This window comes from Lutra lutra, chromosome X (genome assembly GCF_902655055.1).
Source record: "Lutra lutra chromosome X, mLutLut1.2, whole genome shotgun sequence".
Taxonomy (NCBI): Eukaryota; Metazoa; Chordata; class Mammalia; order Carnivora; family Mustelidae; genus Lutra; species Lutra lutra.
The window spans coordinates 78,844,467-78,868,901 of record NC_062296.1 but is presented as its reverse complement, the minus strand read 5'-3'; the positions used below and the strand labels follow the sequence as shown (position 1 = coordinate 78,868,901).

Here is a 24,435-nt window from a genome sequence, read left to right as displayed (position 1 = left end):
GTAAGCCACTTTAAATCTTCACAATTTATAGCAAAACACATTATCTCTTTGGGCACTAGGACCAAAGCCAGATACACCTGGGATTTTATCATCTTAAGACCTAGTGAGCTCAAGATCTTGATTTTGATTCCTGGGACATTGCCTCTTTAACTGTGAACTCCTTCACTTTCCTCTATGTGTGCAATATGCTCTTCATTCGCTCTCTTATTCCCAGATCTTATTATACTTGTCTTCTTGTTCATCTAGGCTCAGCTGCTTCAAAGCCTCCCTGAACATCGTGAACTTTCTGGCCTCTTTGACCAGTGCTGGTCATGTCTTTTTCCAAGCCTCCTTCATCCCCATTCCTGCTCTTAAACTAGACAAGCTATGGTAAGTATATTTATTGGAAGCTGCCAAACCGCTTTCCAGAGCAGTGGTGCCATGTTGCATTCTCACCAGCGATATGTGAGTTCCGGTTGCCTTGCATCCTCATTGGCACTTGGTATTATCAGGTATTTTGTTTTAGTCATTGCTTCCCCTCCCCCTCCCCTCGCTGTACTGAGTTATAATTGATGCGTAACACTGGACCAATTTAAGGTGTGCACACTGATGACTTGGTATACATATATATTGCAAAATGATGACCATAATAAGGTTAGTTAACATATCCATCACCTCGCATAACTGCTATTTTTTTTTGTAGTGAGAACATGTAAGATATACTCTCTCAGCAGCTGTAACAGAGTATAGTTAACAATAGTCATCATGCTGTAGATTAGATCCCCAGAACTCATTTATCTTAAAACTAGAAGTTTGTTCCCATTGACCAACATCTCCCCATTTCCCAGCCCCTGGCGACCACCATTCTACTCTCTGCTTTTGAGGTCAGCTTTTTTTTAGATTCCACATAGACATGAGATCATACAGTACAGGTCTTTCCATGTCTGACTTATTTCACTTAGCGTGATGCCTTCAGGGTCCATCCATGTTGTCACAAATGGCAGGATTTTCTTCTTTTTATGGATGAATAATTTTCATTGCATATACAGATCACATTTTCTCTATCCACTCATCCGTCCATGGAAACTTAGGTTGTTTCCATGTCTTGGTTATTTTGAATATTAATGCTGCAGTGAACATGGGGGTGCAGATGTGTCTTTGAGTTAGTGATTTAATTTCCCTTGGATAATGTTCACTGATGTGGGATGTTGGATCATATGGCAGTTCTATCTTTAACTTTTTGAGGACTGTCCATACTATTTTACACAGTGGTTACACCAATTTACATTCCCATTAACCCCGCACGAGGGTTCTCTTTTAATCACATCCTCACCAGCATGTGCCAAGTCTAATCTTTTTGGTCATAATTTTCCTAGTCGGTGTAAGGTGATAGCTCATTGTGGTTTTGCCTTGCATTTCGCTAATGACTAGTGATACTGAGCATCTTTTTATGCGTCTCTTCGCCATTTGTATGTCTTCCTTGGGAGGATGTCTTATTCAGGTCCTCTGCCTATTTTTAAAATAAGATTCTGCCTTTTTTTATTGAGCTGTAGAAATTCCTTATGTATTTTGGATTTTAACCCTTTATCTGATACATGGTTTTATAATTTTTTCTCCCCTTTTGTAAGTTGCTTCTTTCTTTTGTTAATTGTTTCTGCTTTGCACAAGCTTTTTAGTTTGATGTCGTCTCGTTCGTTTATTTTTGCTTTTGTACTTGTACTTCTGGTGTCACATCTGAGAAATCATTGCCTAGACCAAAGGTCAAGGAGTGTTTCTAAGAGGTGTACCATGGCGTCTGCTGTTTTGGGATGGAGTGCTTTATCAATGTTAATTAGGTCAAGTTGATTGATAATGTTTTTCAGGTTCTTTACATCTTAGCTGCTTTGGGTCAGTCCCGCACAAGTACAGGGGAGGAACTTATACACAAAGTTAAAGGATCCCCTTCCCAAAGTTAAGGGAAAGCATCTCTCCTTTCCAGGATTCTTGTCATACCCTGTGGATCTGAGACACCCCTCACTATGGTCACTTGGCCAGAAAGACAGCATTTCTCTTCAAGTTTTAATTTTCTGTGCTGCTACCTTAGAGAGAGAGAAGGGGAAGGGGGCAGAGTAACCAAGGATTTTTCCACAGTATTCACGCTGTAGACTTATTTTTCTTACTCTTTTGTCAGAAAGTTTCTCTTGGAGTTTTGGCTCTCTGTCATGTGGACGCATAGTAGGTTCTCCACAGAGAAAGGCAAGGAGAAAAAAAAGGAAAAAAAAATAAGAATTCTCCTATACCATTCTACTCGCAAACATCCCTTTCCCTGGTCCTCTGATCAGGAATATGGAATTTCTCTTAGAGGTTTTGTTGAAGGATCCGCTGCACAGTTTTGTAACTAGTGTCAAAGCTGAGGGAGATAAGTGGGGGAAGTATGTGGAAACTTGTTACCATATGGGCCAATTGTTTAAATTTGGACTTCTCTCCCAAATTTTCTTGCTGTTGTTTACTTTACAGAGTCCTTGGGAAAGTGCCTTTTATATCTGGAATATTTAGTTATCGCCATTGGGGGAGGAGACAGTGGTAGGCTTATTTCAGCTTGGCCAGCACTTCAGTCTTGGTTTATGTTTTGAAAAGATCAATCTCTGGACCAAGTTAAGAGAGGATGCAGTGAGGTTAATGTGACCGTCTACTTAACAGATGGTGATAGCTTGTGGTAGGACGGTAGCAGCTGAATTGATGGGGAAGGTATAGTTCCAACAGACATGTGAGAGGCAAAATTAATTGGATTCAGTAATAAGTTGAAAGCAGGGAATGAAAGGGAAATGTAAAAGATGATTCCTGTCATACAGGTTTTAGAAAATGGATGGATAGTGGTACCATTTGCTGAGGTGGGAAATACTTGAAGAGGACCATGTTTGGGTATGTGTTTGTGTGGAAGGAAGGGCATGGGAGGTTCTGAGTTCAGTTTTGGACATGTAGCATTTGAGGGGCACCTGAGACAGCTCAGCCAAATGTCAGGCAGGTGGATGTATGTAGACACAGCTTTGGAACCTACAGTAGCTTTGTATTGGAGATAGAAAGTTATGAGCTATCTGTATAAAGATGGTAATCAAAATCAGGGTTATCATTTTACACCAAGAGAACTGGGATAAAAGAGGGCCCAAAACCATGTCTTGAAGAATCCAGACATTTAATGGCCTGGTAGAGGATAAACTATGAAAAGGAGTCTTGGAAGGAATGAACAGAAAAGTAAGAGGAAACCAGGAGAAGAGTGTGCGCTGTAGAAACCATGGACTGAGAGTATTAGACACTGATTGGATCATAGTGTCACATGTTCTCGAGATGCCAAAGAAGCTGAAGACTGAAAAATGTCCCCTTGGAGTTTAGCAACATGGATGTCATTAGTGACTTTAGTAGGAGTCACCTGGTGGTAGGCAGATTAGAATGAATTGGAGAACGACCGGAAGATGAACAGACAGAGATTATACACATAGACAACTCTTGGGAGAAGTTTTTGCTTTGAAGCAGAAGATGGAGATAAGTCACTATTTACTTGGAGCTTATGGGTTAGAAGGAGGTGTTGTTGTTGTTGTTGTTTTTAATGGGAGAAATTTGAGCATGTTGGAGACCTAATGGGAACTGTCTATTTGAGAGAGGGGGCTGGATATATGAGGGAGGAGGAAGAAAGTAAGTTTCAGTGTAGGGGTGTGGCAGAGGAAAATGGGATCTAAAGCATCAAGGGATTGGCCTCCTGTGGAAGGCAGGCCTCAATCTTATTGTAGAGGGTCAGACTGAGGAAAGCACTCAGAATGGGCACAGGTGCCTGTAGGTTTCTGTGTTTGGTCAGAAAGTGGAGTTCTTGTCTCGTGGCCTCTACTTCATCTATAAAACAGTGGGTGATATCACGTTCTGAGAGTTGAGGGGGAAGTCTTGAGTGTTGCATTTGGGGACACTCTGAAGTGTGAGGGAGCACATGGTGTGGAGAGTAGGAGAATGAACTATGGAAGGAAGTGTGGTAAGCCACGGCCCCTTTTCACCCCACATGTCAGACATAGTGAACTTCCTGTCACTGCATCATACTTGTACTCCTTCTCTCCTGACCTTTCACTGATGTCATCCCTTCTGCCTGGCACACTTCGGGCACATTCATGTAAGGACCTGTACTCATCCTCTGGTTCTCAGTTTAGACACACTTTCTCTAACAAGCCTCTGCTATGGTCAGGTAGGTTAGCTGCCCTGCGCATGTGCTTTCAGAGCCTTCCTTACGTTGTTCCCTGCAGTCCCTGCTGTTGGCATTGCTCGTCTAGCTGGTCATCTCTCCCACTCAAAGGCCAGTTCTTTGAGGTTCAGAAACCACACGTTTAGGGATGATGATGTCACGTTTAACCCTAACCTGTCGCACATGGCCTGTCACAGACGAGGCACTTGAGATACACTTGTGGAATGACTGCGGTGAACGGACTGTGACCAGCGAACTGATCACGGGGCTAAGAGGAGGGCTGCCCCTGTGTGGGGTGACAGGTGGAGTCCTTAAGTGCTGTCTCATTAACTCATGTACCGGCCACTTGGCAGCAGAGGCAGGAGGGGGACCATGGGAGAGATGTGAGAGAAAGACTTGTTCTTCTCTCCTGGTGAGAAGTGCTGGAGGGATTACTGACCCATGCTGTTCTCTGACGGCACTCACTGGGGCTTTTGTCGGTGCTGGGGGTGGGGGAGGGCACTGGCTAGAGGGGGCACTGCCATTCCCAGTGAGGCTCCTAGTCGCCTGGGGACCAAGTGTGGTTATGGGTCTTGGTGCTGATTTTGACTCACTTAATGCTGCTCATTATTTCAGCAACCTGAGAATAAGGTTGGACTGTGTGGGATGAAAGCAACTTTTCATCGCGGGCAAACAGATCATGGGAGCTCTCTTGGAGAAATATCACTTGTTAGCTTGCAAAAATAAATCTGCTTTTTTGTCCCCTTTCTCAAAAAATGCCAAATTGCAAGATGCGCGTGTGTGCATGCTTGCGTGTGTGTGTAAGATGAGGCCAGGACAGATTTAAACTGGAGGAAATGCTTTACAGCTAGGCGGCCCCCTTCTCCTTCAAAGGCTGATAAGCACAAATGCCATTTAGGCACTGGATTTACAGATACTTTCGTGCATGCCCCGCCAACTCACTTATCTTCGGGGGATACTAGTTCACGAAGAAAACAAGTTATACCGGGAAGTTCAATGACTCTCCTAAAATATCAAGAGCTTAGCAGTAAGAAAGCCAAAACAATAGGCCCTTTTCTATATTGGGTGGATTCTCTAGACATCTATAAATATTTGCTACAAACAGCAAGAAAGTAATAGCTGTAAATGTTACTCAGTGGGCAGGGTAGGGAGTGGAGATCGCGCCTCCCAGTCTCCAGTTAGAAGCTGTGACTGGCGCTCCATCACTCACGGCAGGAGCCTCTGCCTCAATTTTCCTTTCTCTTTGTTTTAATTATGACTCACTCTTGCTTTTCACGGTGATGGGAGCATTTTCCAGGTCTTTCCTAGGATTTCTGTTTCGGCCTGTTCTCGGAATGACCGTCTTCCTCAAGGAGACCCAGCTCGGCATTTCCCAAGGAGCGCCTGCGAAGCTGGGGAGTTTTGTGTTCGCAGCTGCCCGTTAATGCAGTCGGCTGTAAATCCCCCAGGAGAACGGCATTTTGGGGGCTTTTCTTTCATGATAGGCTGCTTAATAAATGTGGCTTGGAGGGCATGGGGTTGATATTTGCCTCCGCTGAGAGCTGCTCGGTGAGTGTGGCATACGGTGAGCACTCGTGTCTGCCATCACCGTGTCACAGGAGGGCAAAGTGTCTGAAAAAGAGCTTTTCTTTGGTGGAGGCCTGACTTTGCCTTTGAGAATACATGGGCCATTGGGTCTTTCTCCATGGTTTAAAGAAATTGATTTTTAATATAAGGGGGGACACTAAGTGTTCCCATTATTTCCTTTCATATTTGAAAACAGAAAACTGGGAGAGCTTTGGTAAGCCATACATGTATCTGATACGCAGTTACACAGAACTCTTAAATTTGAAAGAAATTATTGACCCCCCCCCAAGCAGTTCTATATAACCAGTCCTCATTTGTAACCTCTACCTAAAGAGGAAGTGTGTGCCACATTGGTTGAGAAGGGGGCTTTGGTTTAGAGGATGTAGGTTCTGCTTTTTGGACTTGGGCAAGCCATTTAACCCTCTTCAGCCTCTGTTTTCCCCATCTGTAAAATGGAGAAAATAACAGTACTGTATACTTAGGACTGTTGTAAGGATCGAATGAGATCATGCAATTAAAGTTTGGCACACTGCCTTACAGTGCTGAATAATTAATTGTTCATGTAATTTAACAGAACTTGTTGCTTTTTTTTTCTAATCTCCTTCCAAGGAAAGTAGATCCAGTTATATAAAGAACTCTGTTCTGCTGTACACCTTAATAGTTTTGGGTAAGCAGATTTGGGATTAGACAGGGGGAGAACGGAACTCCTCTACCCACCCCTCTTCTTACTCTCTTACCCCTTTATTTTATTTATTTTCATAGCATGCATCACTACCTGTTGTGGACTGAATTGTGTCCCCCAAAAGATATGTTGAAATATCCATTAGTTTGCTAAGGCTGCCATAACAAATACCATTGACTAGGTAGCTTAAGCAACAAAAATTTATTTCCTCATAGTTCTGGAGGCTAGAAATCAAATCCCAAGGTGTGGGCAGAGTCAGTTTCTTCTGAAGAGTTTCTCCTTGGCTTGTAGATGTCTCTCTTCTTCCTCTTTCTTCCCCCTGCATGTGTCTGTGTCTTAATCCCCTGTTCTTATAAGGATACCAGTCGTGTTGGATTAGGCCACTCCAGTGACCTCATTTAAACTTAATCCCCTCTTTAAAGACCCTTTCTCCAAATACAGTCATTTTCTGAGGTACTAGGGTTTAGAACTTCAACATGAATTTGGGACAGTTTAGCCCATAACAAAGTCCTAACCTCTGGTACCCATGAATATGACCTTATTTGGAAATTGGACCTTTGCAGATGTAATCCAGTTAAGATGCGGTCCTGCTGGATGAGGGTAGAAACCCCAAGTCCAAAGACTGGTGTCCTCAGAAAGAGAGAGTGATCCAGAAACACAGAGAAGACATACAGGGAGGAAGGCCATGTGAAGATGGAGACAGAGATTGTAGTTATGTTGCCACAAGTCAAGGAATGTGGATTGCTGACCACTACCAAAATCTAGAAGAAATAAGGAAGGAATCTTCCTTAGAGCCTTCAGAAGGAGCATGGCCTTGCTGACCTCTTGATTTCAGACTTCTGGTTGCCAGAACTGTGGGACAATCAATTTCTGTTGTTTTCAGCTAGCCGGTTGTGGCAATTCGTTTTGGCAGCCCTGTACAGCTAATACATTATCTGACATTATATCTTTATTACTTGTCTTCTCTATCTTCCACTGGAATATAAGTTCGAGGGGGGCAGGGACTTGCCTGTCTTGTATTGCTAGCAAAATGGATATTTAGTGAATGAATGAATGAATGATGGCAGTTTCCAAGAAGAGCATGAGGAACAGAGATGGTGAAAGAAAAAGGGGTGGAAAGCATTGAAAAGGCAAATGATCATGAGTCTCATATACTGTTGGTCCTTGAACAACATGGATTTGAACTGCACAGATCCACTTACGTGTGGGTTTCTTTCAGTAAATATATTGGTCAATTTTTTGAGGATCTGCAACAATTTGAAAGAAACAGACCAACCACACAGCCTAGAAATACTGAAAAATTTAAGAAAAAGGTATTATTTTAAGAACATGGTATATAACACATCTGCAAAAATACGTGTTAATTGTCTGCTTATGTTATCAGTAAGCCTTCTGGTCAATAGTAGGCTATTAGTAGTTCAGTTTTGGAGGAGTCAAAAGTTATACGTGAATTTTCAAGTGCGAGGGAGGTTAGTGCCCCGAAATCTTGTGTGTTCAAGGGTCAATGTGTACTAATCTACCAGGGACTGGAATTCTGGTGGAGCTGGGAAAGGGGTTGAGTCCAGTTTGATGTGGCAAGAAATAGAGAAAAAAATATGGAAAATGGGGCCAGAGGAGCCCTGGGAGCTTAAACCTCTACTGAACAGAAATTGAGGGGATGGCATTGGACTTTCAGGGGTCATGGAAATGGCAAGACCGAAACCAATTACAGCTAGATCCCCTAGGAGCATGAAGGCCAGCTGACATCTGATTTACAGTGAAGATATGTAGGCTCCTAGATTTATCCTCCACATCCCCTACATTTTCCCATGATATTTATCTTCTAGCAGTTTCCTCTGAGTTTGAGGAAATGTTCTTAAACTCCTTCTAAGTCTCTAGTTTAGTTCTCTGCAGTAGTCCACCTCGCTCCACTGTATTTTTTTTTTTCATCTGAAAGCAATCTTTCTTGACCTTAGGTGGTTCTGTTTTTAGGAATGAAATGTCATTTCAAATTTTAATGTAAATCCTAAAGACAGATTTATGTACTGTTCTCCTTTACTTTTTAGATGAAGTTCCTTAAAACTTTTTTTTGTTCCAAATCTGTATAGGGTGTTTGTATTTTGATCTCTTGGCTTTCTATCTCCATTTGGTAAGGTTTTTCCTTTTGTTCTTCCTGATATCTATGCTTAATAGTTGCTGGGATTGACATGTGTGTTAGAGGGCACGGATTGCATGGAGCACTGGATGTTGTCCATAAACAATGAATCTTGGAACACTGCATCAAAAACTAATGATATAATTTATGGTGACTAATATAACACAACAATAAAAAAAAAGTTCTGGGTTTTATTCCCAGTTTGGCCCTTTTTGAGCTATGTGCCCTTCACTCTTTGATCTTGCAGTGTCAAACTCTCTTTTTTATTTCTCTGTGACCCTCAGGAATAGATGGCATTTGTCTAGATGGAAAGGGAGAGAGGGTATAAGATGTTGAAATCAAGAACAAAGGCACAGACTTTGGAATAAGGGTGATCTATACAGGGGCTAAGAACAAGGTGAGATATTACAAATGTTGTGTTTGCCTTTTCTACAGCTGTTCCCCCTTTTCCCTGGCCAGAAGAGCCCAATTGGTTTTTTTTTCAGGTGTTTATGCTCCTTTATACAGCCATGGTGGTCCCTCTTCTCTTGCCAAGTTTGGACATGGGTATGTGATACAGTGGCCAGAGAGTCATGAGGGGACAAACTGGGGGGGGGGCCTTCTGCAAAAGCTCTTCTTATTGTTCAAAAGAGAGCAAGAGACAGAAATGCCTCCTCTTCTCCCAGTGGACGTATTTGCATGTGATGCCTTGAGCATCAGAGTGTGAGCCTGAGGACAGTCTCCCTGCGGAGGATGAGCTCTGGGGCCTGGGATAGGAGAGAGGAGAGGAAGAAACCAGGGTACATGATGATGTTGTGAAGAAACTGAATGAATCAATCTTAAAACTTCTGTCTCTCCAGACTTTGTCAGTTAATAAAGCCAGCGGGACTGCATGGATTTTCCTTTTTTATTTGCAACCCAGAGCATAGAAAATGATACAAGAGGGACCAGTGTAGGTTTGGCTGACCTGGGAAATAGGTGTGCTTAGGTCACAGGGAGGAAAAACGTTAAGAGCTTTGAAAAGCAGGTAGAAGAGTTGAGGTTTGGTGTGAGAGATCACAGAGAGCTTTCATAAACTGAAGTTGATGGATGTAGCCTTTGAAGCAAGATTCCCTCGAGAATGATGTGATGGCTGAAGTAGTGCAGGGAGGAGTCTGGACTTAAGGCTAAAGAATCTGGCAGTGGGCCCAGTGTGAAACAGTAGGCGCTGGCCTGGAGTCTTGTATTTGGGGAAATCACTGGGTACTTTTGCTCTTGTTTTTCTTTCTTTTCTCCTGTAAGGCCTGGTGGAGAAGAACTTCCTTTCAGTGAGACAGGACGACTGTCTCTGTGCCGCATCTTCAGTATAAGAGATGTTATCAAGGAGTAGGTTGCTAGCTTGTCAAAAAGAGAGATGGCTGCCTGGCAAGTGGGAGATGGAGGAATGAGGACAAATTCTTTTTTTTTTTTTTAAGACTTTATTCATTAGAGAGAGAGAGAGGGAGAGAGCACAAGCAGTGGAGAGAGGGAGAAGCAGGCTCTCCGCTGAGCAGGGAGCTCAACACGGGACTCGATCCGAGGACCCTGGCATCATGACCCCAGCCTAAAGCAGACGTGCAACTGACAGAGCCACCCAGGTGCCTATGAAGACGAATTCTTTCTGAGATACCAATAGCAGTGCCCCCGTCTGTGCTTTCCACCCCTGCTCTGTGTGCTGCCTTCACTGACGTGGCAGAACCAGAGCAGAGGACAGAATCTATACTCTCTGATGGCAGGTAGGCACGTCCAGCAGCATGTGACATCTGCTCTGCGCTAGAAGCCTCTAAGGCGGGACAGTTTATTCTGCCTTAGACTTTGGACACCCCCAGGGATACCTACCTGCCTGATACTCCTTTGTAAAGAAAATAAATTTCTATGTAATTTTTAGCTCAGTATGAAAAGCTCCAAAATAGAGTCCTGTTTTCAGGTCCCATGTTAAGCTAGTCTGATAACTGAATATTTGGATTTAAGATAAGTGTTTCCATTGTAAAAATGTTCACCAACAGGTTACTTTAAATAGTAACTTTTTCTGGTGTACATTAGAATATAATTAAATTTTCAGTTGACTTTACTAGCAACATGTCTCTTTTGTAAAGTAAACTCCAACTGCAAAGAAAGTTATTTTCATGCTTGGTAAAGACGCATTGTTCTAAATAATGATTACAATGGAGAAATTAGAAGACACACACAGCTTTTACCCAGCAGGAAGTGTATTTTGAGACTCAGTAAATTTAAGCTAATCTGATTTTTTTTAAAAAGCACAATTTCTTCTCTATACAAATTGTATCTGTTAGAGATCGCATTTGGCAGAAAATCCCAGAAAAGCTGACAAACAGTGGTTTAAAAATTAATGGGGTTATTTGTCTAATGCTTCAGAAATCTGAAAGAAAACAGCTTGGAGAGGCCATCAAGGAATAAAATTCTTCCTGTCCTCCTGTTGTACCCTCCTAACCAATGGCTGTTTCACTTTGAGCACTACCAAAGATTCAGAGAAGTGGAAGAAGGAAAAAGGAAAGGAGCATCAGCTGACTTTTACTTGTGTTTCATTGCACAAGACTGAGTCCCAGGGTCACTCCTAGAGGCGAGGGAGTCTGAGAAGGTGAGCTTTCATCTGTCCTGCCTTTATAGTATCATTGGAATGATACTGAGTTGGACAATTTACAGTATATACTTCAATAATGTCAGTTTCTTTGAGAGAAGAAAGAATGGCATATAAGGACGCATCAAATTTCACATGGCAGACTGGCTAGATTTTGATACCATGCCCTTCAAATCTACTTATATGGCATGTTAATCTGTTGCTGGTCGATAAAACAGAGCTATTCTAAATAATCTGGGAACACAGTGGTTTACTCTGGGAATAAGAGCTTAGATGAATATTGAGAAACTGTGAGAACAAAGGTCAGGAAATCTGTCACCCCCAGGAGGCCAAGGAAGCAAAGGTTGGAGACCTCAGTGAGAAGCACCAAAGTCGAATGCTTTCTGTGGTTAGTGTGATCTTCAAAGTCTCTGAGAAGCTCCCACCTCCTGGCAGGAACTAGGATGGGAGGGTTTTCCAGTGGAACCAGAGCCGTGAGGGTGTGTAGTTTTGCCCTACAGCAAAAAGAGAGTGGGTCAGAAGTACTCTGGATTTTCTCTTTCTCGCACCCTCTGGTCTTGCGCCTGTGCCTGTCACTGGCTGAACCAAGCCAGAAAACCCACTGACCTGCCGGGGTCAGCCTCTCTGTGATCTAGAGTATAAGAAAGGGACCCGAAGGCAAATGGAAAACGACTGGTACAGTGCATGCTTGCGTGCATGAGCGTGTGATGCTTGAGGATGGAAAGGGATCTTCAAGGGCTCTGTGTGAACCGGCATCGTTCCTGGTGCTCCAGTCCCCTGTGTATTTTGCAGAATCCTGGGGACCTAAGTTTTGACCGACCAGTGCCATGTACTGGCAGCGTTGTGGATCAGCTCTCCGGCCCTGCTTATGTCCATGCTGTTGTTGTTTTTTTTTTTTTTTTAAATTTAAGATTTTATTTGTTTACTTAACAGAAAGAGAGAGAGAGAGAGAGAACACAAGCAGAGGGGCAGGCAGAGGGAGAGGAAGAAGTAGGCTCCCTGCTGAACAGAAAGCCCAATGTAGGGCTTGATCACAGACCCTGGGATCATGACCTGAGCTGAAGGCAGGTGCGTAACTGACTGAGCCATCCAGGCCCCCCAGTCCATGCTATTTTCGTTTTGTCCTTATGGCAGCCCCCCCCCCCCAAAGGCAGGCTCTGATAGGATCAGTGCTTAGCAAGATTTTACTTGTGCTGACTATTTTGGTCCAGTTTGAGTTCCTTTATAAATGAGGAGAAAAGTGGGATAATTTGCAGAGATGAGGAAGGATATTTAAGATCTAGAGGTGAGGGTTAGTTCAGTCTTCCTTTAGAAAATACCAAGGTTTATGTAGAAGTTTTAGTATTGGTTGGGGAACAGGTCTTTAGTTTAAGAGTTATTTGATTCATTGAAGAAGTTACTATGAATTTTATATGACTGCCCTAAATTTACTCAGGAATTCAGAGGCTAGAACCCAGTATGTACCTGGGAAAGTTGATGTCTGTGGCCATAAGAGCTTCATTCTGATTTTCATCATTTATTTTAACATCTAAAACTGGCAAAGTGATTTTATTGACTGTCTTCGTGGTAGGTTATCTAAAGGCAGCAATATCTGATTTTCCTGGTGAGTGTTCTTTATGTTCAGCTTGTCTTTGGGACATGTGTGGAATGTGAAATTGGAACACTGAGCCTTGTTGTTAAGTCTGTTCATTTACAGCATGTTGCAAACCTGCACACTCAAATTCAGGTTTAAACATGTATCTGTACATTTGACAGACTCATAAAAATATCCTATAGTACATTATGGTAAATGAGATAAATCAGACAGAGAAAGACAAGTACTGTATAATCTTACTCACGTGTGGAATTTAAAAAAGCCAAACTCTTCTTAAAACCAGAGAGTAGAATGGTAGCTACCAGGGGCTGGGGGTGGTGTAGGGGAGTTGGGGACATGGTGTTTAAGCACATGAACTTGCAACCAGGAGATATGTAGGTCCTGGAGAGCTAAGGCACAGCACAGTGATTAGAGACAGCAGCATTGTAATGTAAGTTTCAAAGTTGCCAGGAGTCTAGATCTTAATTGTTCCCACCACAAGAAAGAAATGGTAATTGGGCCATGTGATAGAGGCGTGCATTACCTCCACAGTGGTAATCATATTGCAGTGTACAAATGTGTCACGCGAACATGTCACACATCTCAAGATGTGTGTGGCCTGTGGTGGATAATGTCAGTGCTGTATCCAAAGTGCTAGATCCACGGAGGTATTTTTTGAACATTTGACATTTGACTTCCAACCGCTGGCGCATGTGGCTCATTCTCAGCCTGCCCTCAGTCTCGCCCTCCACATGTAGAGAGAGAACTGCCTGGGGATCTATGTTCCCTTGGGGTGGCTCTCAGCCAGACGAGGGCTAGAGTGTAAATTGTCCAGTTCCATTATCTCTCTGGTCAGGGTAACTCAGGAGGAACTTAAACCCCAGAGGCCCCCTGCCCCCACTCTTCAGGATCAGGCCGATGGGACACTATAGATCTGGGCCAGAGACCACTTCCTTGTTTGACCTTGGAATTCTGATTATTCTGTGACAGGTTCCTGCAAAACTTAGCAGCTTAAAACAGCAGTAGTGTCTTAATGCACAGTTTCTGAGGGTCAGGAATCTAGGAGTGGCTTGGCTGGTGGTTCTGGCTTAGGGTCTGTCATGAAGTTGTAGGTGAGCTGTCAGCTGGGAATGTCATCATCTGAAGCTGGAGAATCTGCTTCCAAGGTCATTGACATGGCTACTCGATGGAGAGCTCAAGTCCTTGCCTTGTGTGCCTTTATGCAGGACTGCTTGAGTGCCTTCAAGACATGGCAGCTGGATCCTTCCAGAGCTAGTGAGAGAAAGAGCGAGCGAGAGCGTGAGTGCACCCAAGACAAAAGAAGCAGTCTTTTATGACTTAATCTTGGGAAGGATATATCGTCACCTCTGTCGTGTTCGGTTGCACGTGGAAACCAACCCTGGTACACTACAGGAGAGGCCCACACAAGGGCATGCATACCGGATGGTGGGAGCCACTGGGGACCATCTTGAGGGCTGAACGTCATACTTTCTCTTTCTTCCTTGTTTCTTGCCGCCTCCTCTCCTTGACTGCTTTCCTATGGCAGAACTTACTTAAGCAATTACTTATACACTCATTCTTGCCTTAGAATCTGTTTCTGGGGAGCCTGGCCTAAATGCATGCTAATTCTTTGTCTAAAATAGGTCAGCAAACTACAGTCTGTGGCCCAAGTCCAGTGTGTGGCCTGTTTCTGTACAGCTCTCAAGCTAAGAATGGCTTTAATATTTTTAAGTGAAATGAAAAGAAGAATAATTTTGGAAAGTTTGAAAAGCAAAATAATTTTTCATAAGGTAGGAAATTTTTCATAACATAGGAAAATAATATGAAATTCAAATTTCAGCATCCATAAATAAAGTTTTATTGGAACATATTTCTTTATGTTTGCCTGTGGGTTTGCTCACACTTCAATAACAGTTAAATAGTTGAGCCAGTTGCCACATGGCCCACTGGGCCTTAAATATTTATTCTCTGGCTCTTTACAGAAAAAGTTTGCTGACCCCTAGTGCGAAATGAGCCAGCTTTGTGCAGTTTGTTACATTCGGAGCATGTTCACTGATCTAACTTGACTATTGGCCTGTAAGTCTTTTCAGTGTCCTGATGTCACTCTTAGTTCTTTGCACTACCCTTTTGTCACTCCAGGTAGAAATGAAAATGAATTATTTAGGATTTTCCAGCCCCACTCTGGGAAGTCTGTATCTTTCCGCCGTGGGGAGGGGCCACATTTTTCTGCCTTGGGAGTCTGGTAGAAGAAACACAACTCTTGCTTGGTTCTATGTGTGTGCTGGTTGTCAAAACCCTAAATGACTGTGGCTTGATTCTGAGAAGAGGGAATTTTAAAAATGATATTAAATAGGAATTTCAAATAACTTGGAAAGCAGCCCTGCAAATATCTTTGATGCTTTATTAACACCCTACCATTGCATGTCCTGAAATTTATTTCCAGAAGCAGGTGGAATTTGATTTTTGTTGGATCTTGAGGGAATTTCGGGATAATGAGATGCAATTCTAAAACAAAGTGTTTCTTTGCCTATCAGGATTATATAAAAGGGGTGAATTAGTTAACTGAAAAATGCTCTATAATTTCAATAAAATGTTCCTTCTCTGCTCTCATTATCTTCGCCCAGGCCTCTGAGGCAGGCGAGGTAGATTCCATTCCTGTTTTACTGATGGGGGAATGGATAAAATGCTGGATTATAATTTAGCTAATTACATAGTGGTGAAGCTAGAGCGAGAATCTAGGCCTCTTGACTTCTAATCCAGTGTTCTTTCTACTCAGCAACTTGACTGTTTGCTGTGTGCCGAGCCTTGTATGAAGCACAGTGGGAACTTACAGTGAAATAGTACTTACAATAGTACTTAGGTTTAAATGCCACTTTAAACTCCCCCCCTCCCACAAACATTTATTTTCTCCACTGAAATTAGTATATATTAGATTACTCTTGTTCATGCTGTCTTGTTTAGTAGCTGTCAAGTGAATTTCTATACACTTGAATTTTACGTTATAATCGATGTAACACAATTGGTGTCTAGAGGAAAAACCTTTTATCTATTAACTCCTCCTTTATTGGTTCTGGGTTCCCTATGAAATCGAGCTAAAGCAGGAAACCCATTGTAATTTTCGGCTTTGACTAATAACTTTATATGCGAAGGGTATTTTAGATGTTTTTAAAGTTAAAATGGGGAAACAACTTCTTGGCTTGACAAGTCATATGGGTTTTAAAAGGATGAGAAGCAGCAGTTTTCGTGACACTGGAAAAAGAGTGTTTCACAGGAGCGTCTCAGGGTAGAAGATGGCCTCATTTACCTACCTGGCAAATAGGGAAAACAATTTAAGGAATTTGTCTCTATTATTTGTCTTACCATTTTGAAGATGTGCAGTCTTTTTTTTTCCCACTCAGTGTGTGCTCATTATAAAAAATATGGAAACTGCAGAAAGTTGACCTACCCAAAGGCATTTATTATAAAATAATATTTTTGTGTGTTTCCGCCTAGGTAATTTTTCCTCTCAGACTATACTGCACATACTTGGGTGAGTCGTTTTAGTTGTTTGCCCTAGATTTTAGCACACGGAGTCAACTTGGATACTGGGAAGAAAGGCTATAATGCTTTTCTCTTTTACAAGAATTTCAGTTCTTGTCTAACTGGAAGTAATTTTTCACCACAGACAGTGTCCCATCATGTGTTAATATTTTATGCTTACGAATCATCATCTTTCTTCTCATTAGGATTATGGATTCTGTTAGATGACTAACAGAGAGGTCATTCTTTTCCTGGTACCACAGATACACTTTTGGCTGACAACTCTGAAAAGAGAAAAAAGTGGTTTTTTACATTTTTAATTTTTTTAAAGTTTTACTTTTAATTCCAGCGTAGCTAACATACATTGTAATATTAGTTTCAAGTGTACAAAACAGGGATTCGGCACTTCCATACATGACCCGCAGCTCATATGCGTGCCCTCCTTAACCCCAACCCCTGTTAACACCCATCCCCCCACCTACTTCCCCTCTGCTAACCCTCAGGGCATTCCCTAGAGTTAAGAGTCTGTTGGTTTGTGTCTTTCTCTCTCTCATTTTTAAAAAGACTTATTTATTTATTTATTTACTTGAGAGAGAGAGAGAGAGAGAGAGCGAGAGAGCGAGCACACACATGCATGAGCGGGGCAAGGAACAGAGAGAGAGAGGGAGAGTGAGAATCTTCAGCAGACTCCTTGCTGAAGGGAGAGCCTGACACGGTGCTGGATCTCACAACCCTGAGATCCTGACCTGAGCCCTGAGATCATGACCCGATCCGAAATCAAGAGTTAGATGCTCAACCAACTGAGCCACCGAGGTGCCCCCCCCTTAATTTTTCCCTTTTGGTCATCTGTTTTGTTTCTTAAATTCCACATATGAGTGAAATCATATGGTATGTGTCTTTCTCTGGCTCATTTTGCTTAGCACATTCTCGCTAGCTCCATCCATTGTTGTTGCAAATGGCAAGATTCATTCTTTTTTATTAAAGCTGCTTTTTTGTAAATTTGCCTTTAATCCTGCTTACATATTCTGTTGATGCATTTTGAACATCTTTTATTTTCATAGTGAATCATTTAAAAGAGAGATCATCACGGACTTCTCCAGAGTGAATGACAAATTCTTTCCTTTGTAGTGGCTTCCTTTTTTAACTACTAATTTTCTTTTATGGTCTCATAAATATTCAGTGTGTTGAAATTTTTAGTTTTTGAGTAGAAAATCTAAGTCAGTCTTGTGGGACACACACACACCCACACCCACACGCACGCACACACATCTTCAGTATAGCCTTTGCATGGGTTGGTGACTGTGATCTGATATTCCTAAGTGTAAACTCTTTAAGTCCTGTGGTTTTTTTTTTTTTTTATAAGACTGTGTCCCTCAATTTATGGGTGAGATTAGCAAGAGATTTTCTTTCCTCAGTCCCCACCCCTCTATGAACTTCCACAGAGGGTAAGAGTCTATCTTTCCTGTTTGTGAGTACATCTATCATTGAAGACCAATTCACCAATAGCATGGCACGGATTCTACTGCAAAGCATAGTGAATGTGGTGGCAGAGTTTGGAAAACTTGGGGCAATAATTACGGATAATTACACATGAGGGAAGAACTCAAATGTGTCCTTAGGCCTTTGAGGTATAGATGGAAGGTCTCCAATAGTTTCTATTATACCCCCATAAGGCTTAGTGTCAGCATGAGTTACAAGTGCCATTTTCTTTGGCTAGCATTTCCTCCTCCTCTTGCTAGTGGTCTTTACTCACATAGTCCCCATCATCGGGAAAGAAATATCGGAAGACAAATGTTTGAATTCACATACTAATTTAGTGAAGCTAGTTGAAGACTCAAATGAATGTTTGTTTGATGTTAGTCTTTTAGGGTTGCCAAGCCATCTGCCTCATTCAGCAATGGTCTTATTATTTTTTCCAGCTTATTCTGCATTTTGTTGATAGATTTATTTAATGGATTTTTCAGTTGCTGTTTGCCAATCTTGCTCCCTCTTTCAAAAAGCACCCAACACAACAAGAAATTATCTGTGATGGTTTTCCTGCATTCTGATACTGTTAGTAGGAGCCAGGTGGAGTCAGTTGGGAAGTCAAGATACCACTTTAGATGGAGGCGTCTTTCAAGGGAGAGAGTTGACAGTTCAGTCTGGGAAAGAAGCTTTCCAAAGGTCATTCTGCTTCACATGTGTGCATTGTTTAAATAGTTGATGAGTCTCATTCTGTGGAGTAAGTTGCTAACCTTATTAGCTTTTTTAGCCCTGGGTCCTCATTTTATTTTGGGGGCGGGGAGGGGCAGAGGGAGAGGGAGAGCCAAAGTCAAGAGTCAGCTTAGCCGACTGAGCCACCCAGGTGCCCCCAGCCCTGGGTCCTCTCACAGCATGGGAGTTAATATCTTGCCCCGGCATAAGCCTGTAACTGTGCTCATTGCGAGAATCGGGACAATTGTATTTGTCATCTACAGACGTATTTAAAATGTATCTGTATTGACATTTGCTTATAGCCCATTTACTTCCAGAAGAGTATTACGATAGGTCGCTTGGAATAAAACTGAAAAGATAATTAGAAAGAGGAGATAAAGTTTCTGAAGTTAGAGAGGTTAATTAAAAAACAGTAATTTAAAATTGTTATTAGTGACATAAATTTGGAAATTAGGGATCTGTGACAAACAGTGGATAAACTTACCTTCAAAAAAGGTACTTTACTATAAATTGTTAAAATAGATTGAATGACCTCATTAAAACCCTCATTGATAAGGTTGAAATGAGGTATCATAAAGTGGGTGGTGGCTTCCGTAGGAGGGAGAGGTGTTCCTTCCTTGATGCTTTCCTCCTGGAGAAGGCCGGACAGGAAGTTATTTCTCCTTTGGAAAGAAGGTCTGAGATGGTGGAGAGGTCCCCGCCCCCTCCACTGTCTTCCCTCTGGACATCTGAGGAAGGCAAAGTTAATTGAAAATGGAGAAGCCCATTTTCTAGTTACTTTCTTTGAGAGAGAAATTATTTCGGGTTAATAATTTCTACCTCAAAATTAACATACGTCTGGAGAGTGTTCTCAGTCATGTACGACCATGGAGTGCTAGGGAGGGAGAAGTGATTTGGGATGGGTGTCCTGTAGACTGGGGCTTTGGAGAGTCATAGATCATTATGAGGACTGGAAATGGGGTGGCTTTGTATACGGGCAGGTGGGGAACAGAGGAAGGAAAGGCCAATCAGAAGGAAGGAAAGGCTTCCAGGAAGAGTCGAGCGCGCATTTTTGCCTCGGGCCTTGGAGAGAGATGGGTCAGAGCTGCGATTGCTCTTGTGTGATACGGAGAATGCGCTCAGTGCCGTCCTTAGTGCGCTGCCAGAGGGCCTCGGCCTTAGCGCTGCGAGAATGGATTAGCCAGACCGGCAGGGGCTCAATACAGAACTGCTTGGAAAATGAGGCGCCTCGAACACGGCCACTGGTTGTCTGTCTGTATTTCCTGGGAATAGATTCTGGCAGGCTTTCAACCGGATGAAGACCCTACATTGGAGAAGTGGCAGCAATCCGCGTGTGTGCTACTTGGCCCCTTCCTTGCGCTGGGGGAGCCCCAGATGGCCTGCCCAAGACATTCTTACTCTCCGGCCTCTAACAAAGCAACCCCTGATGGATAAAGAACGTTAGGGTTTCGGCAGAGTCGGAGGAGCCTCAGTACCGCTCACACCCTCTGGAGAAGTGGGGTGGACGCCACGCTCCGCTGGGGCTCAATGGGGCAGCTGTGGGCTTCTGACCTGTTGGGGGGGTGGCACTAGTGCTTCGCTGAACGCCCACGGTGGCCTCGCTGGTGGGATGGGTTCCGCTATTTGAGGCTGTTCTTTTTTTTTTTTTTCTTTTTCTTTTAAAGATTTCATTTATTTGCCAGAGAGCGCCAGAGTACAAACAGGGGGAGCTCAAGCGGGGGTGGGGGGACGTAGGGGGTGGGGTGGAGCAGACTCCCCACTGAGCAGGGAGCCCGATGCGGGGCTTGATCCCAGGACTCCGGGACCATGACCTGAGCCGCAGGTGGATGTTCAATGGACTGAGCCCCGCGGGCGCCCCTGCTTAAGGCCGTTCTCTGCTCACCCCGCTGTGTAGTTCTCTTTCTCATGTTGCAGAGTTGTTTTTATTCCCACTCCAGCCAGAAACATACACAGAGATAAAAATTTTTTTTTTCCTGAGTTTAAAGGAAGAATGAAGAATGTTACTTGGGGGAATTGTGGAAAAAAAATCAAAGTAAAGCAGGTCTCATAACTTGCAAGTCCTAAGCAGTGCTCTGAGGACTGAAAGTAGACCATGTGTATCTTCAGGTGACCCAGTTTCCCATGTAGTTTGTGTTTTAGTTCTGGAACTTTATATAGATGAGAGAAGAATGAAAGAAAGGACAAATGAAAGGAAGGAAGGAAGAAAAGGAAAGGAAGAAAGTGTATATGTATGTATTATATATATTATACATATATGTTTCTCATATGCCTAATAGAGTTATGGAATCAGGATCAACATACATTACATGCAGAGTAAAAAGGAAATATAAAAATCAGAGGATTTCAGACTATTTCTGCTTTATGACTCTGTTATATACATACACTACGTGAGTTGGTAGAGTGAGATATGTAATAACTGAGATGGTTGATTGAGGAAGGAAGCCCTATCAGATGGTTGCACCCTCTTCCAGAGCAAATCTCTAGGATCTTAAACTCTTTAATGGGAAAAAGCCAGAATTTAGTCCTGTATTTATTCCTTTCAAGCATGTCCGTCAAAGTTTTGATAGGCAGCTGAGAATTTTTCTAAAGAGGTTCTGCTTGACTAAGGATATTGACCATCCACCATTAGGTAAAATTTAACTTCGTTGGATGGAAAAACAGGTTTCAGCCCAATGGCTGAAGGTGATTGCATTCTGCAGGAAATAGGAATATTTTATGTGAAAGTGTGGTTCCTAGGGGATGGGGAGGGAACCTTCCAAGGTTGACTGTCAAGAGTGACAGACATTAGAACCATACAGATTAATATTTTCTTAAAATATATTTTAAACAGAAATGATTTGACAGGGACACCTAGGTGGCTCAGTGGGTTAAGCCTCTGCCTTCGGCTCCAGTCATGATCTCAGGGTCCTGGGATCGAACCCTGCATCCGGCTCTCTGCTCAGCAGGGAGCCTGTTTCCCTCTCTCTCTCTGCCTGCCTCTCTACCAACTTGTGATCTCTCTCTGTCAAATAAATAAATAACAATCTTTAAAAAATAAAAAAAAGCCAAATGATTTGACAAAACAACTTTTATATTTTCTTTATTTCACAATGCTTGTTAGATACCAAAATGAGTTTTCTGGGCTTAATCTTTCTAGGTTCTGCTCTTTAAAAAGACAGGCGCACGTAGGTAAAGAGAACTTTTTGGGTCACCCACACATAAGGCAAGCGATGAATAGAAGAGTGACGAACAGCGGAGGAGCCTTCGAAAGTGAATCCCTGTTTTCCCACTTTCGGTGAAGGTGTCCTGATGGTTAGGGAGACACAGAACTCTCTCCTTCCTGTGGCAAATAGGAAAGACACAGAGTATAGAAAATGATGGTGGCAGGACAAGGAATCTTCTCTTGTCATTCTTCTGTGGCAGAGTTGTCAGGAGATTTCCAGGTGCTTAGAATGCAGTCGGGACCCAACTAGTCTGTTTCTTAGCTTGAAGGCGCCTATGATTTTGCAGCCTTTGAGCTCCGGCCAGAGAGATGGGTAGCGCTGTTAACAACAAAGCACAGCAGCCTCCCCTTCCTGTGACCTGCCTCCGCTGGCCGAATGGGGGTGGGGGGTGGTGGGGGTGGTGGCTGCCTAGTAGATTCGAATAACTGATCTTTCAGCTGGCACCCCTGCACCAGCCATTTTCATCAGTCAGCAGGTGAGGACACTCCGTGGCTTCTGACCGTCCCTGGCTCTGAGCATGGGACGGCTTTGCCTCAGAAGGCCCGCCGTGCAGTGACTGTTAATTGCTTGCCCTTTGTGAGTTTTCCTGGGCTCTCCTCCTCTCTCCTCACACCCATTTGAAAGTCTCCATTACAAGGCTGCCTTTCCCCGCTTGAGTTGGATTGGCTGAGGAGCTCTGCGGAGCTGTGATTTGTCATCTCTGTTACTGTTGTCAGCTCTCAGGTGACTGGGGATTAGACAGCCGACCAGGCCGGGGATGTGATGTTGGAGACCATGGGGCCCTGACCACTGGGTCATTCCGAGTATCAAATAGCCCTTACTATGTAACAGTAAATGTACTCCTTGTGTTTCTAGCAAAATCAGTCACACGAGTGTTCACTGAGATGAATAGAAAAGTCTTCTTGCTGGTTGCTTTTTCTTAAAAGGAATCATTTTAGGGATTGGAAAGAGTTTCAGTGCTCTAAACTTCTAGAAGTAAGGGGAATTGGCTTTCTTATGATTATAAAAGTGATGCATTAAGAGTTATACAAAGGCTAAAGTGTAACATTATAAAGATTAAAAAAAAATCCTCCATGACCCTATGGATACACAGATTTAAAAGACAGGATTATTCTCTTTAAACAGTTTTGGAAATCTACTGTTTTTCTTAACAGTATCTCATGACCTTCCTTCCATATCAGATAATGGAAATATATATATCTTTTTTTTAAAAGATTTTATTTATTTGACAGAGAGAGAGAGATCACAAGTAGGCAGAGAGGCAGGTGGGGGGGGGGGGAAGCAGACTCCCCACCAAGCAGAGAGCCCGATGCGGGGCTCGATCCCAGGACCCTGAGATCATGACCTGAGCCAAAGGCACAGGCTTACCTCGCTGAGCCACCCAGGCACCCCTATACATCATCATTTTTTTTAAGATTTTATTTATTTATTTGACAGAGATTACAAGTAAGCAGAGAGGCAGGCAGAGAGAGAGAGAGAAGGAAGCAGGCTCCCCGCTGAGCAGAGAGCCCGATGCGGGGCTCGATCCCAGGACCCTGGGATCATGACCCGAGCCGAAGGCAGAGTCTCTAATCCACTGAGCCACCCAGGCGCCCCCTACATCATCATTTTTAAAAACAAAATAATATTCCTTATATGGAGGAATCATAGTGTATTTAATCAATCTTTCATTTTCTCCATATTTTAATAAATATTACAAACAGTGCAATAATAATTTTCTTTAACCTGCATCTTCATGTGCTTGTCTGATGATATCTTCGGGAAAGTTATTAGAAGTAAAATTGCTGGATCAAACTGTATGCATATTTGAGTAGTTGAATGGTGTATCTATATCAAAATGATCCTCTAGGAATATTTTATCACTTGGCCTTCCTACCAGCAAGAAGATAATATCCATGGGTATTATCATTCTTTTTGTCTTTGCTAAACTGGCCAGGAGACAAATGGTATCTCATTTGAGCTCTTATGATTCCTAGTGACGATGGACATTTTTCATATTTTATAGGCCTTTTACATTTCCCTTTTGTGAACTGTTTGCTCATAGCTCTTGTCCATAGAAAATGGTATATTTTTCTGTTTCTTTTTTATTTACAAGTTTTTAACATATCAATGATATTAAGCCTTCGTCATATTTATTTTGCTCGTGTTTTGCAGGCTTTCTGTAGAGCCTAGTAATTTAGAGGTTAGACCCTGGAGCCAATAATGTTTGGGTTCAAACACTGGCTATGTTACTTACTGCTTGACCTTGGTACCTTATACAAGCATTCTGTGCCTTAGTTTGCTCACCCCAAAATAGGGAAAATAATAGTATCTGCCTCACAGGCTATTAAAATCAAATGAAATAAAATATGCAAAATACTTAGGATGGTACTCGGTGCTTAGTAAGCACTGTCAGTACTTATTTCTTTATCATTTTTTAATGTGATGTATTTTTATGCAAGTCTCTTAAATTTGTATATATTCAAAATGACTGTTTCCTTTGCCATGCAGAAGCTTTTTACCTTGATGAAGATAATTTATATCCCCAAATTTCATTTTTGCTTTTGTTTCCCTTGCCTTTGAAGACGTGTCTTTTTTTTTTTTTTTAAAGATTTTATTTATTTGACAGAGATCACAAGTAGGCAGAGAGGCAGGCAGAGAGATATGGGGAAGCAGGCTCCTTGCTAGGCAGAGAGCCTGATGCGGGGCTCAATCCCAGGACCCCGGGATCATGACCTGAGCCAAACACAGAGGCTTTAACCCACTGAACCACCCAAGCGCCCCTGGAGACGGGTCTTAAAAGAAGTTGC

General features: G+C 42.7%; 1 long non-coding RNA gene across 1 annotated transcript in view; it reads left to right on the top strand.

Annotated features, from left to right (window-relative positions):
- Positions 1 to 258: 258 nt before the first annotated feature.
- The window catches only part of LOC125091856 (uncharacterized), a 37,067-nt gene continuing 12,890 nt past the window's right edge, over positions 259 to 24,435 (top strand). The window contains exon 1 of the long non-coding RNA XR_007124768.1: positions 259 to 369. This is a non-coding gene — a long non-coding RNA (uncharacterized LOC125091856). The remainder of the gene's footprint in view (positions 370 to 24,435) is intronic.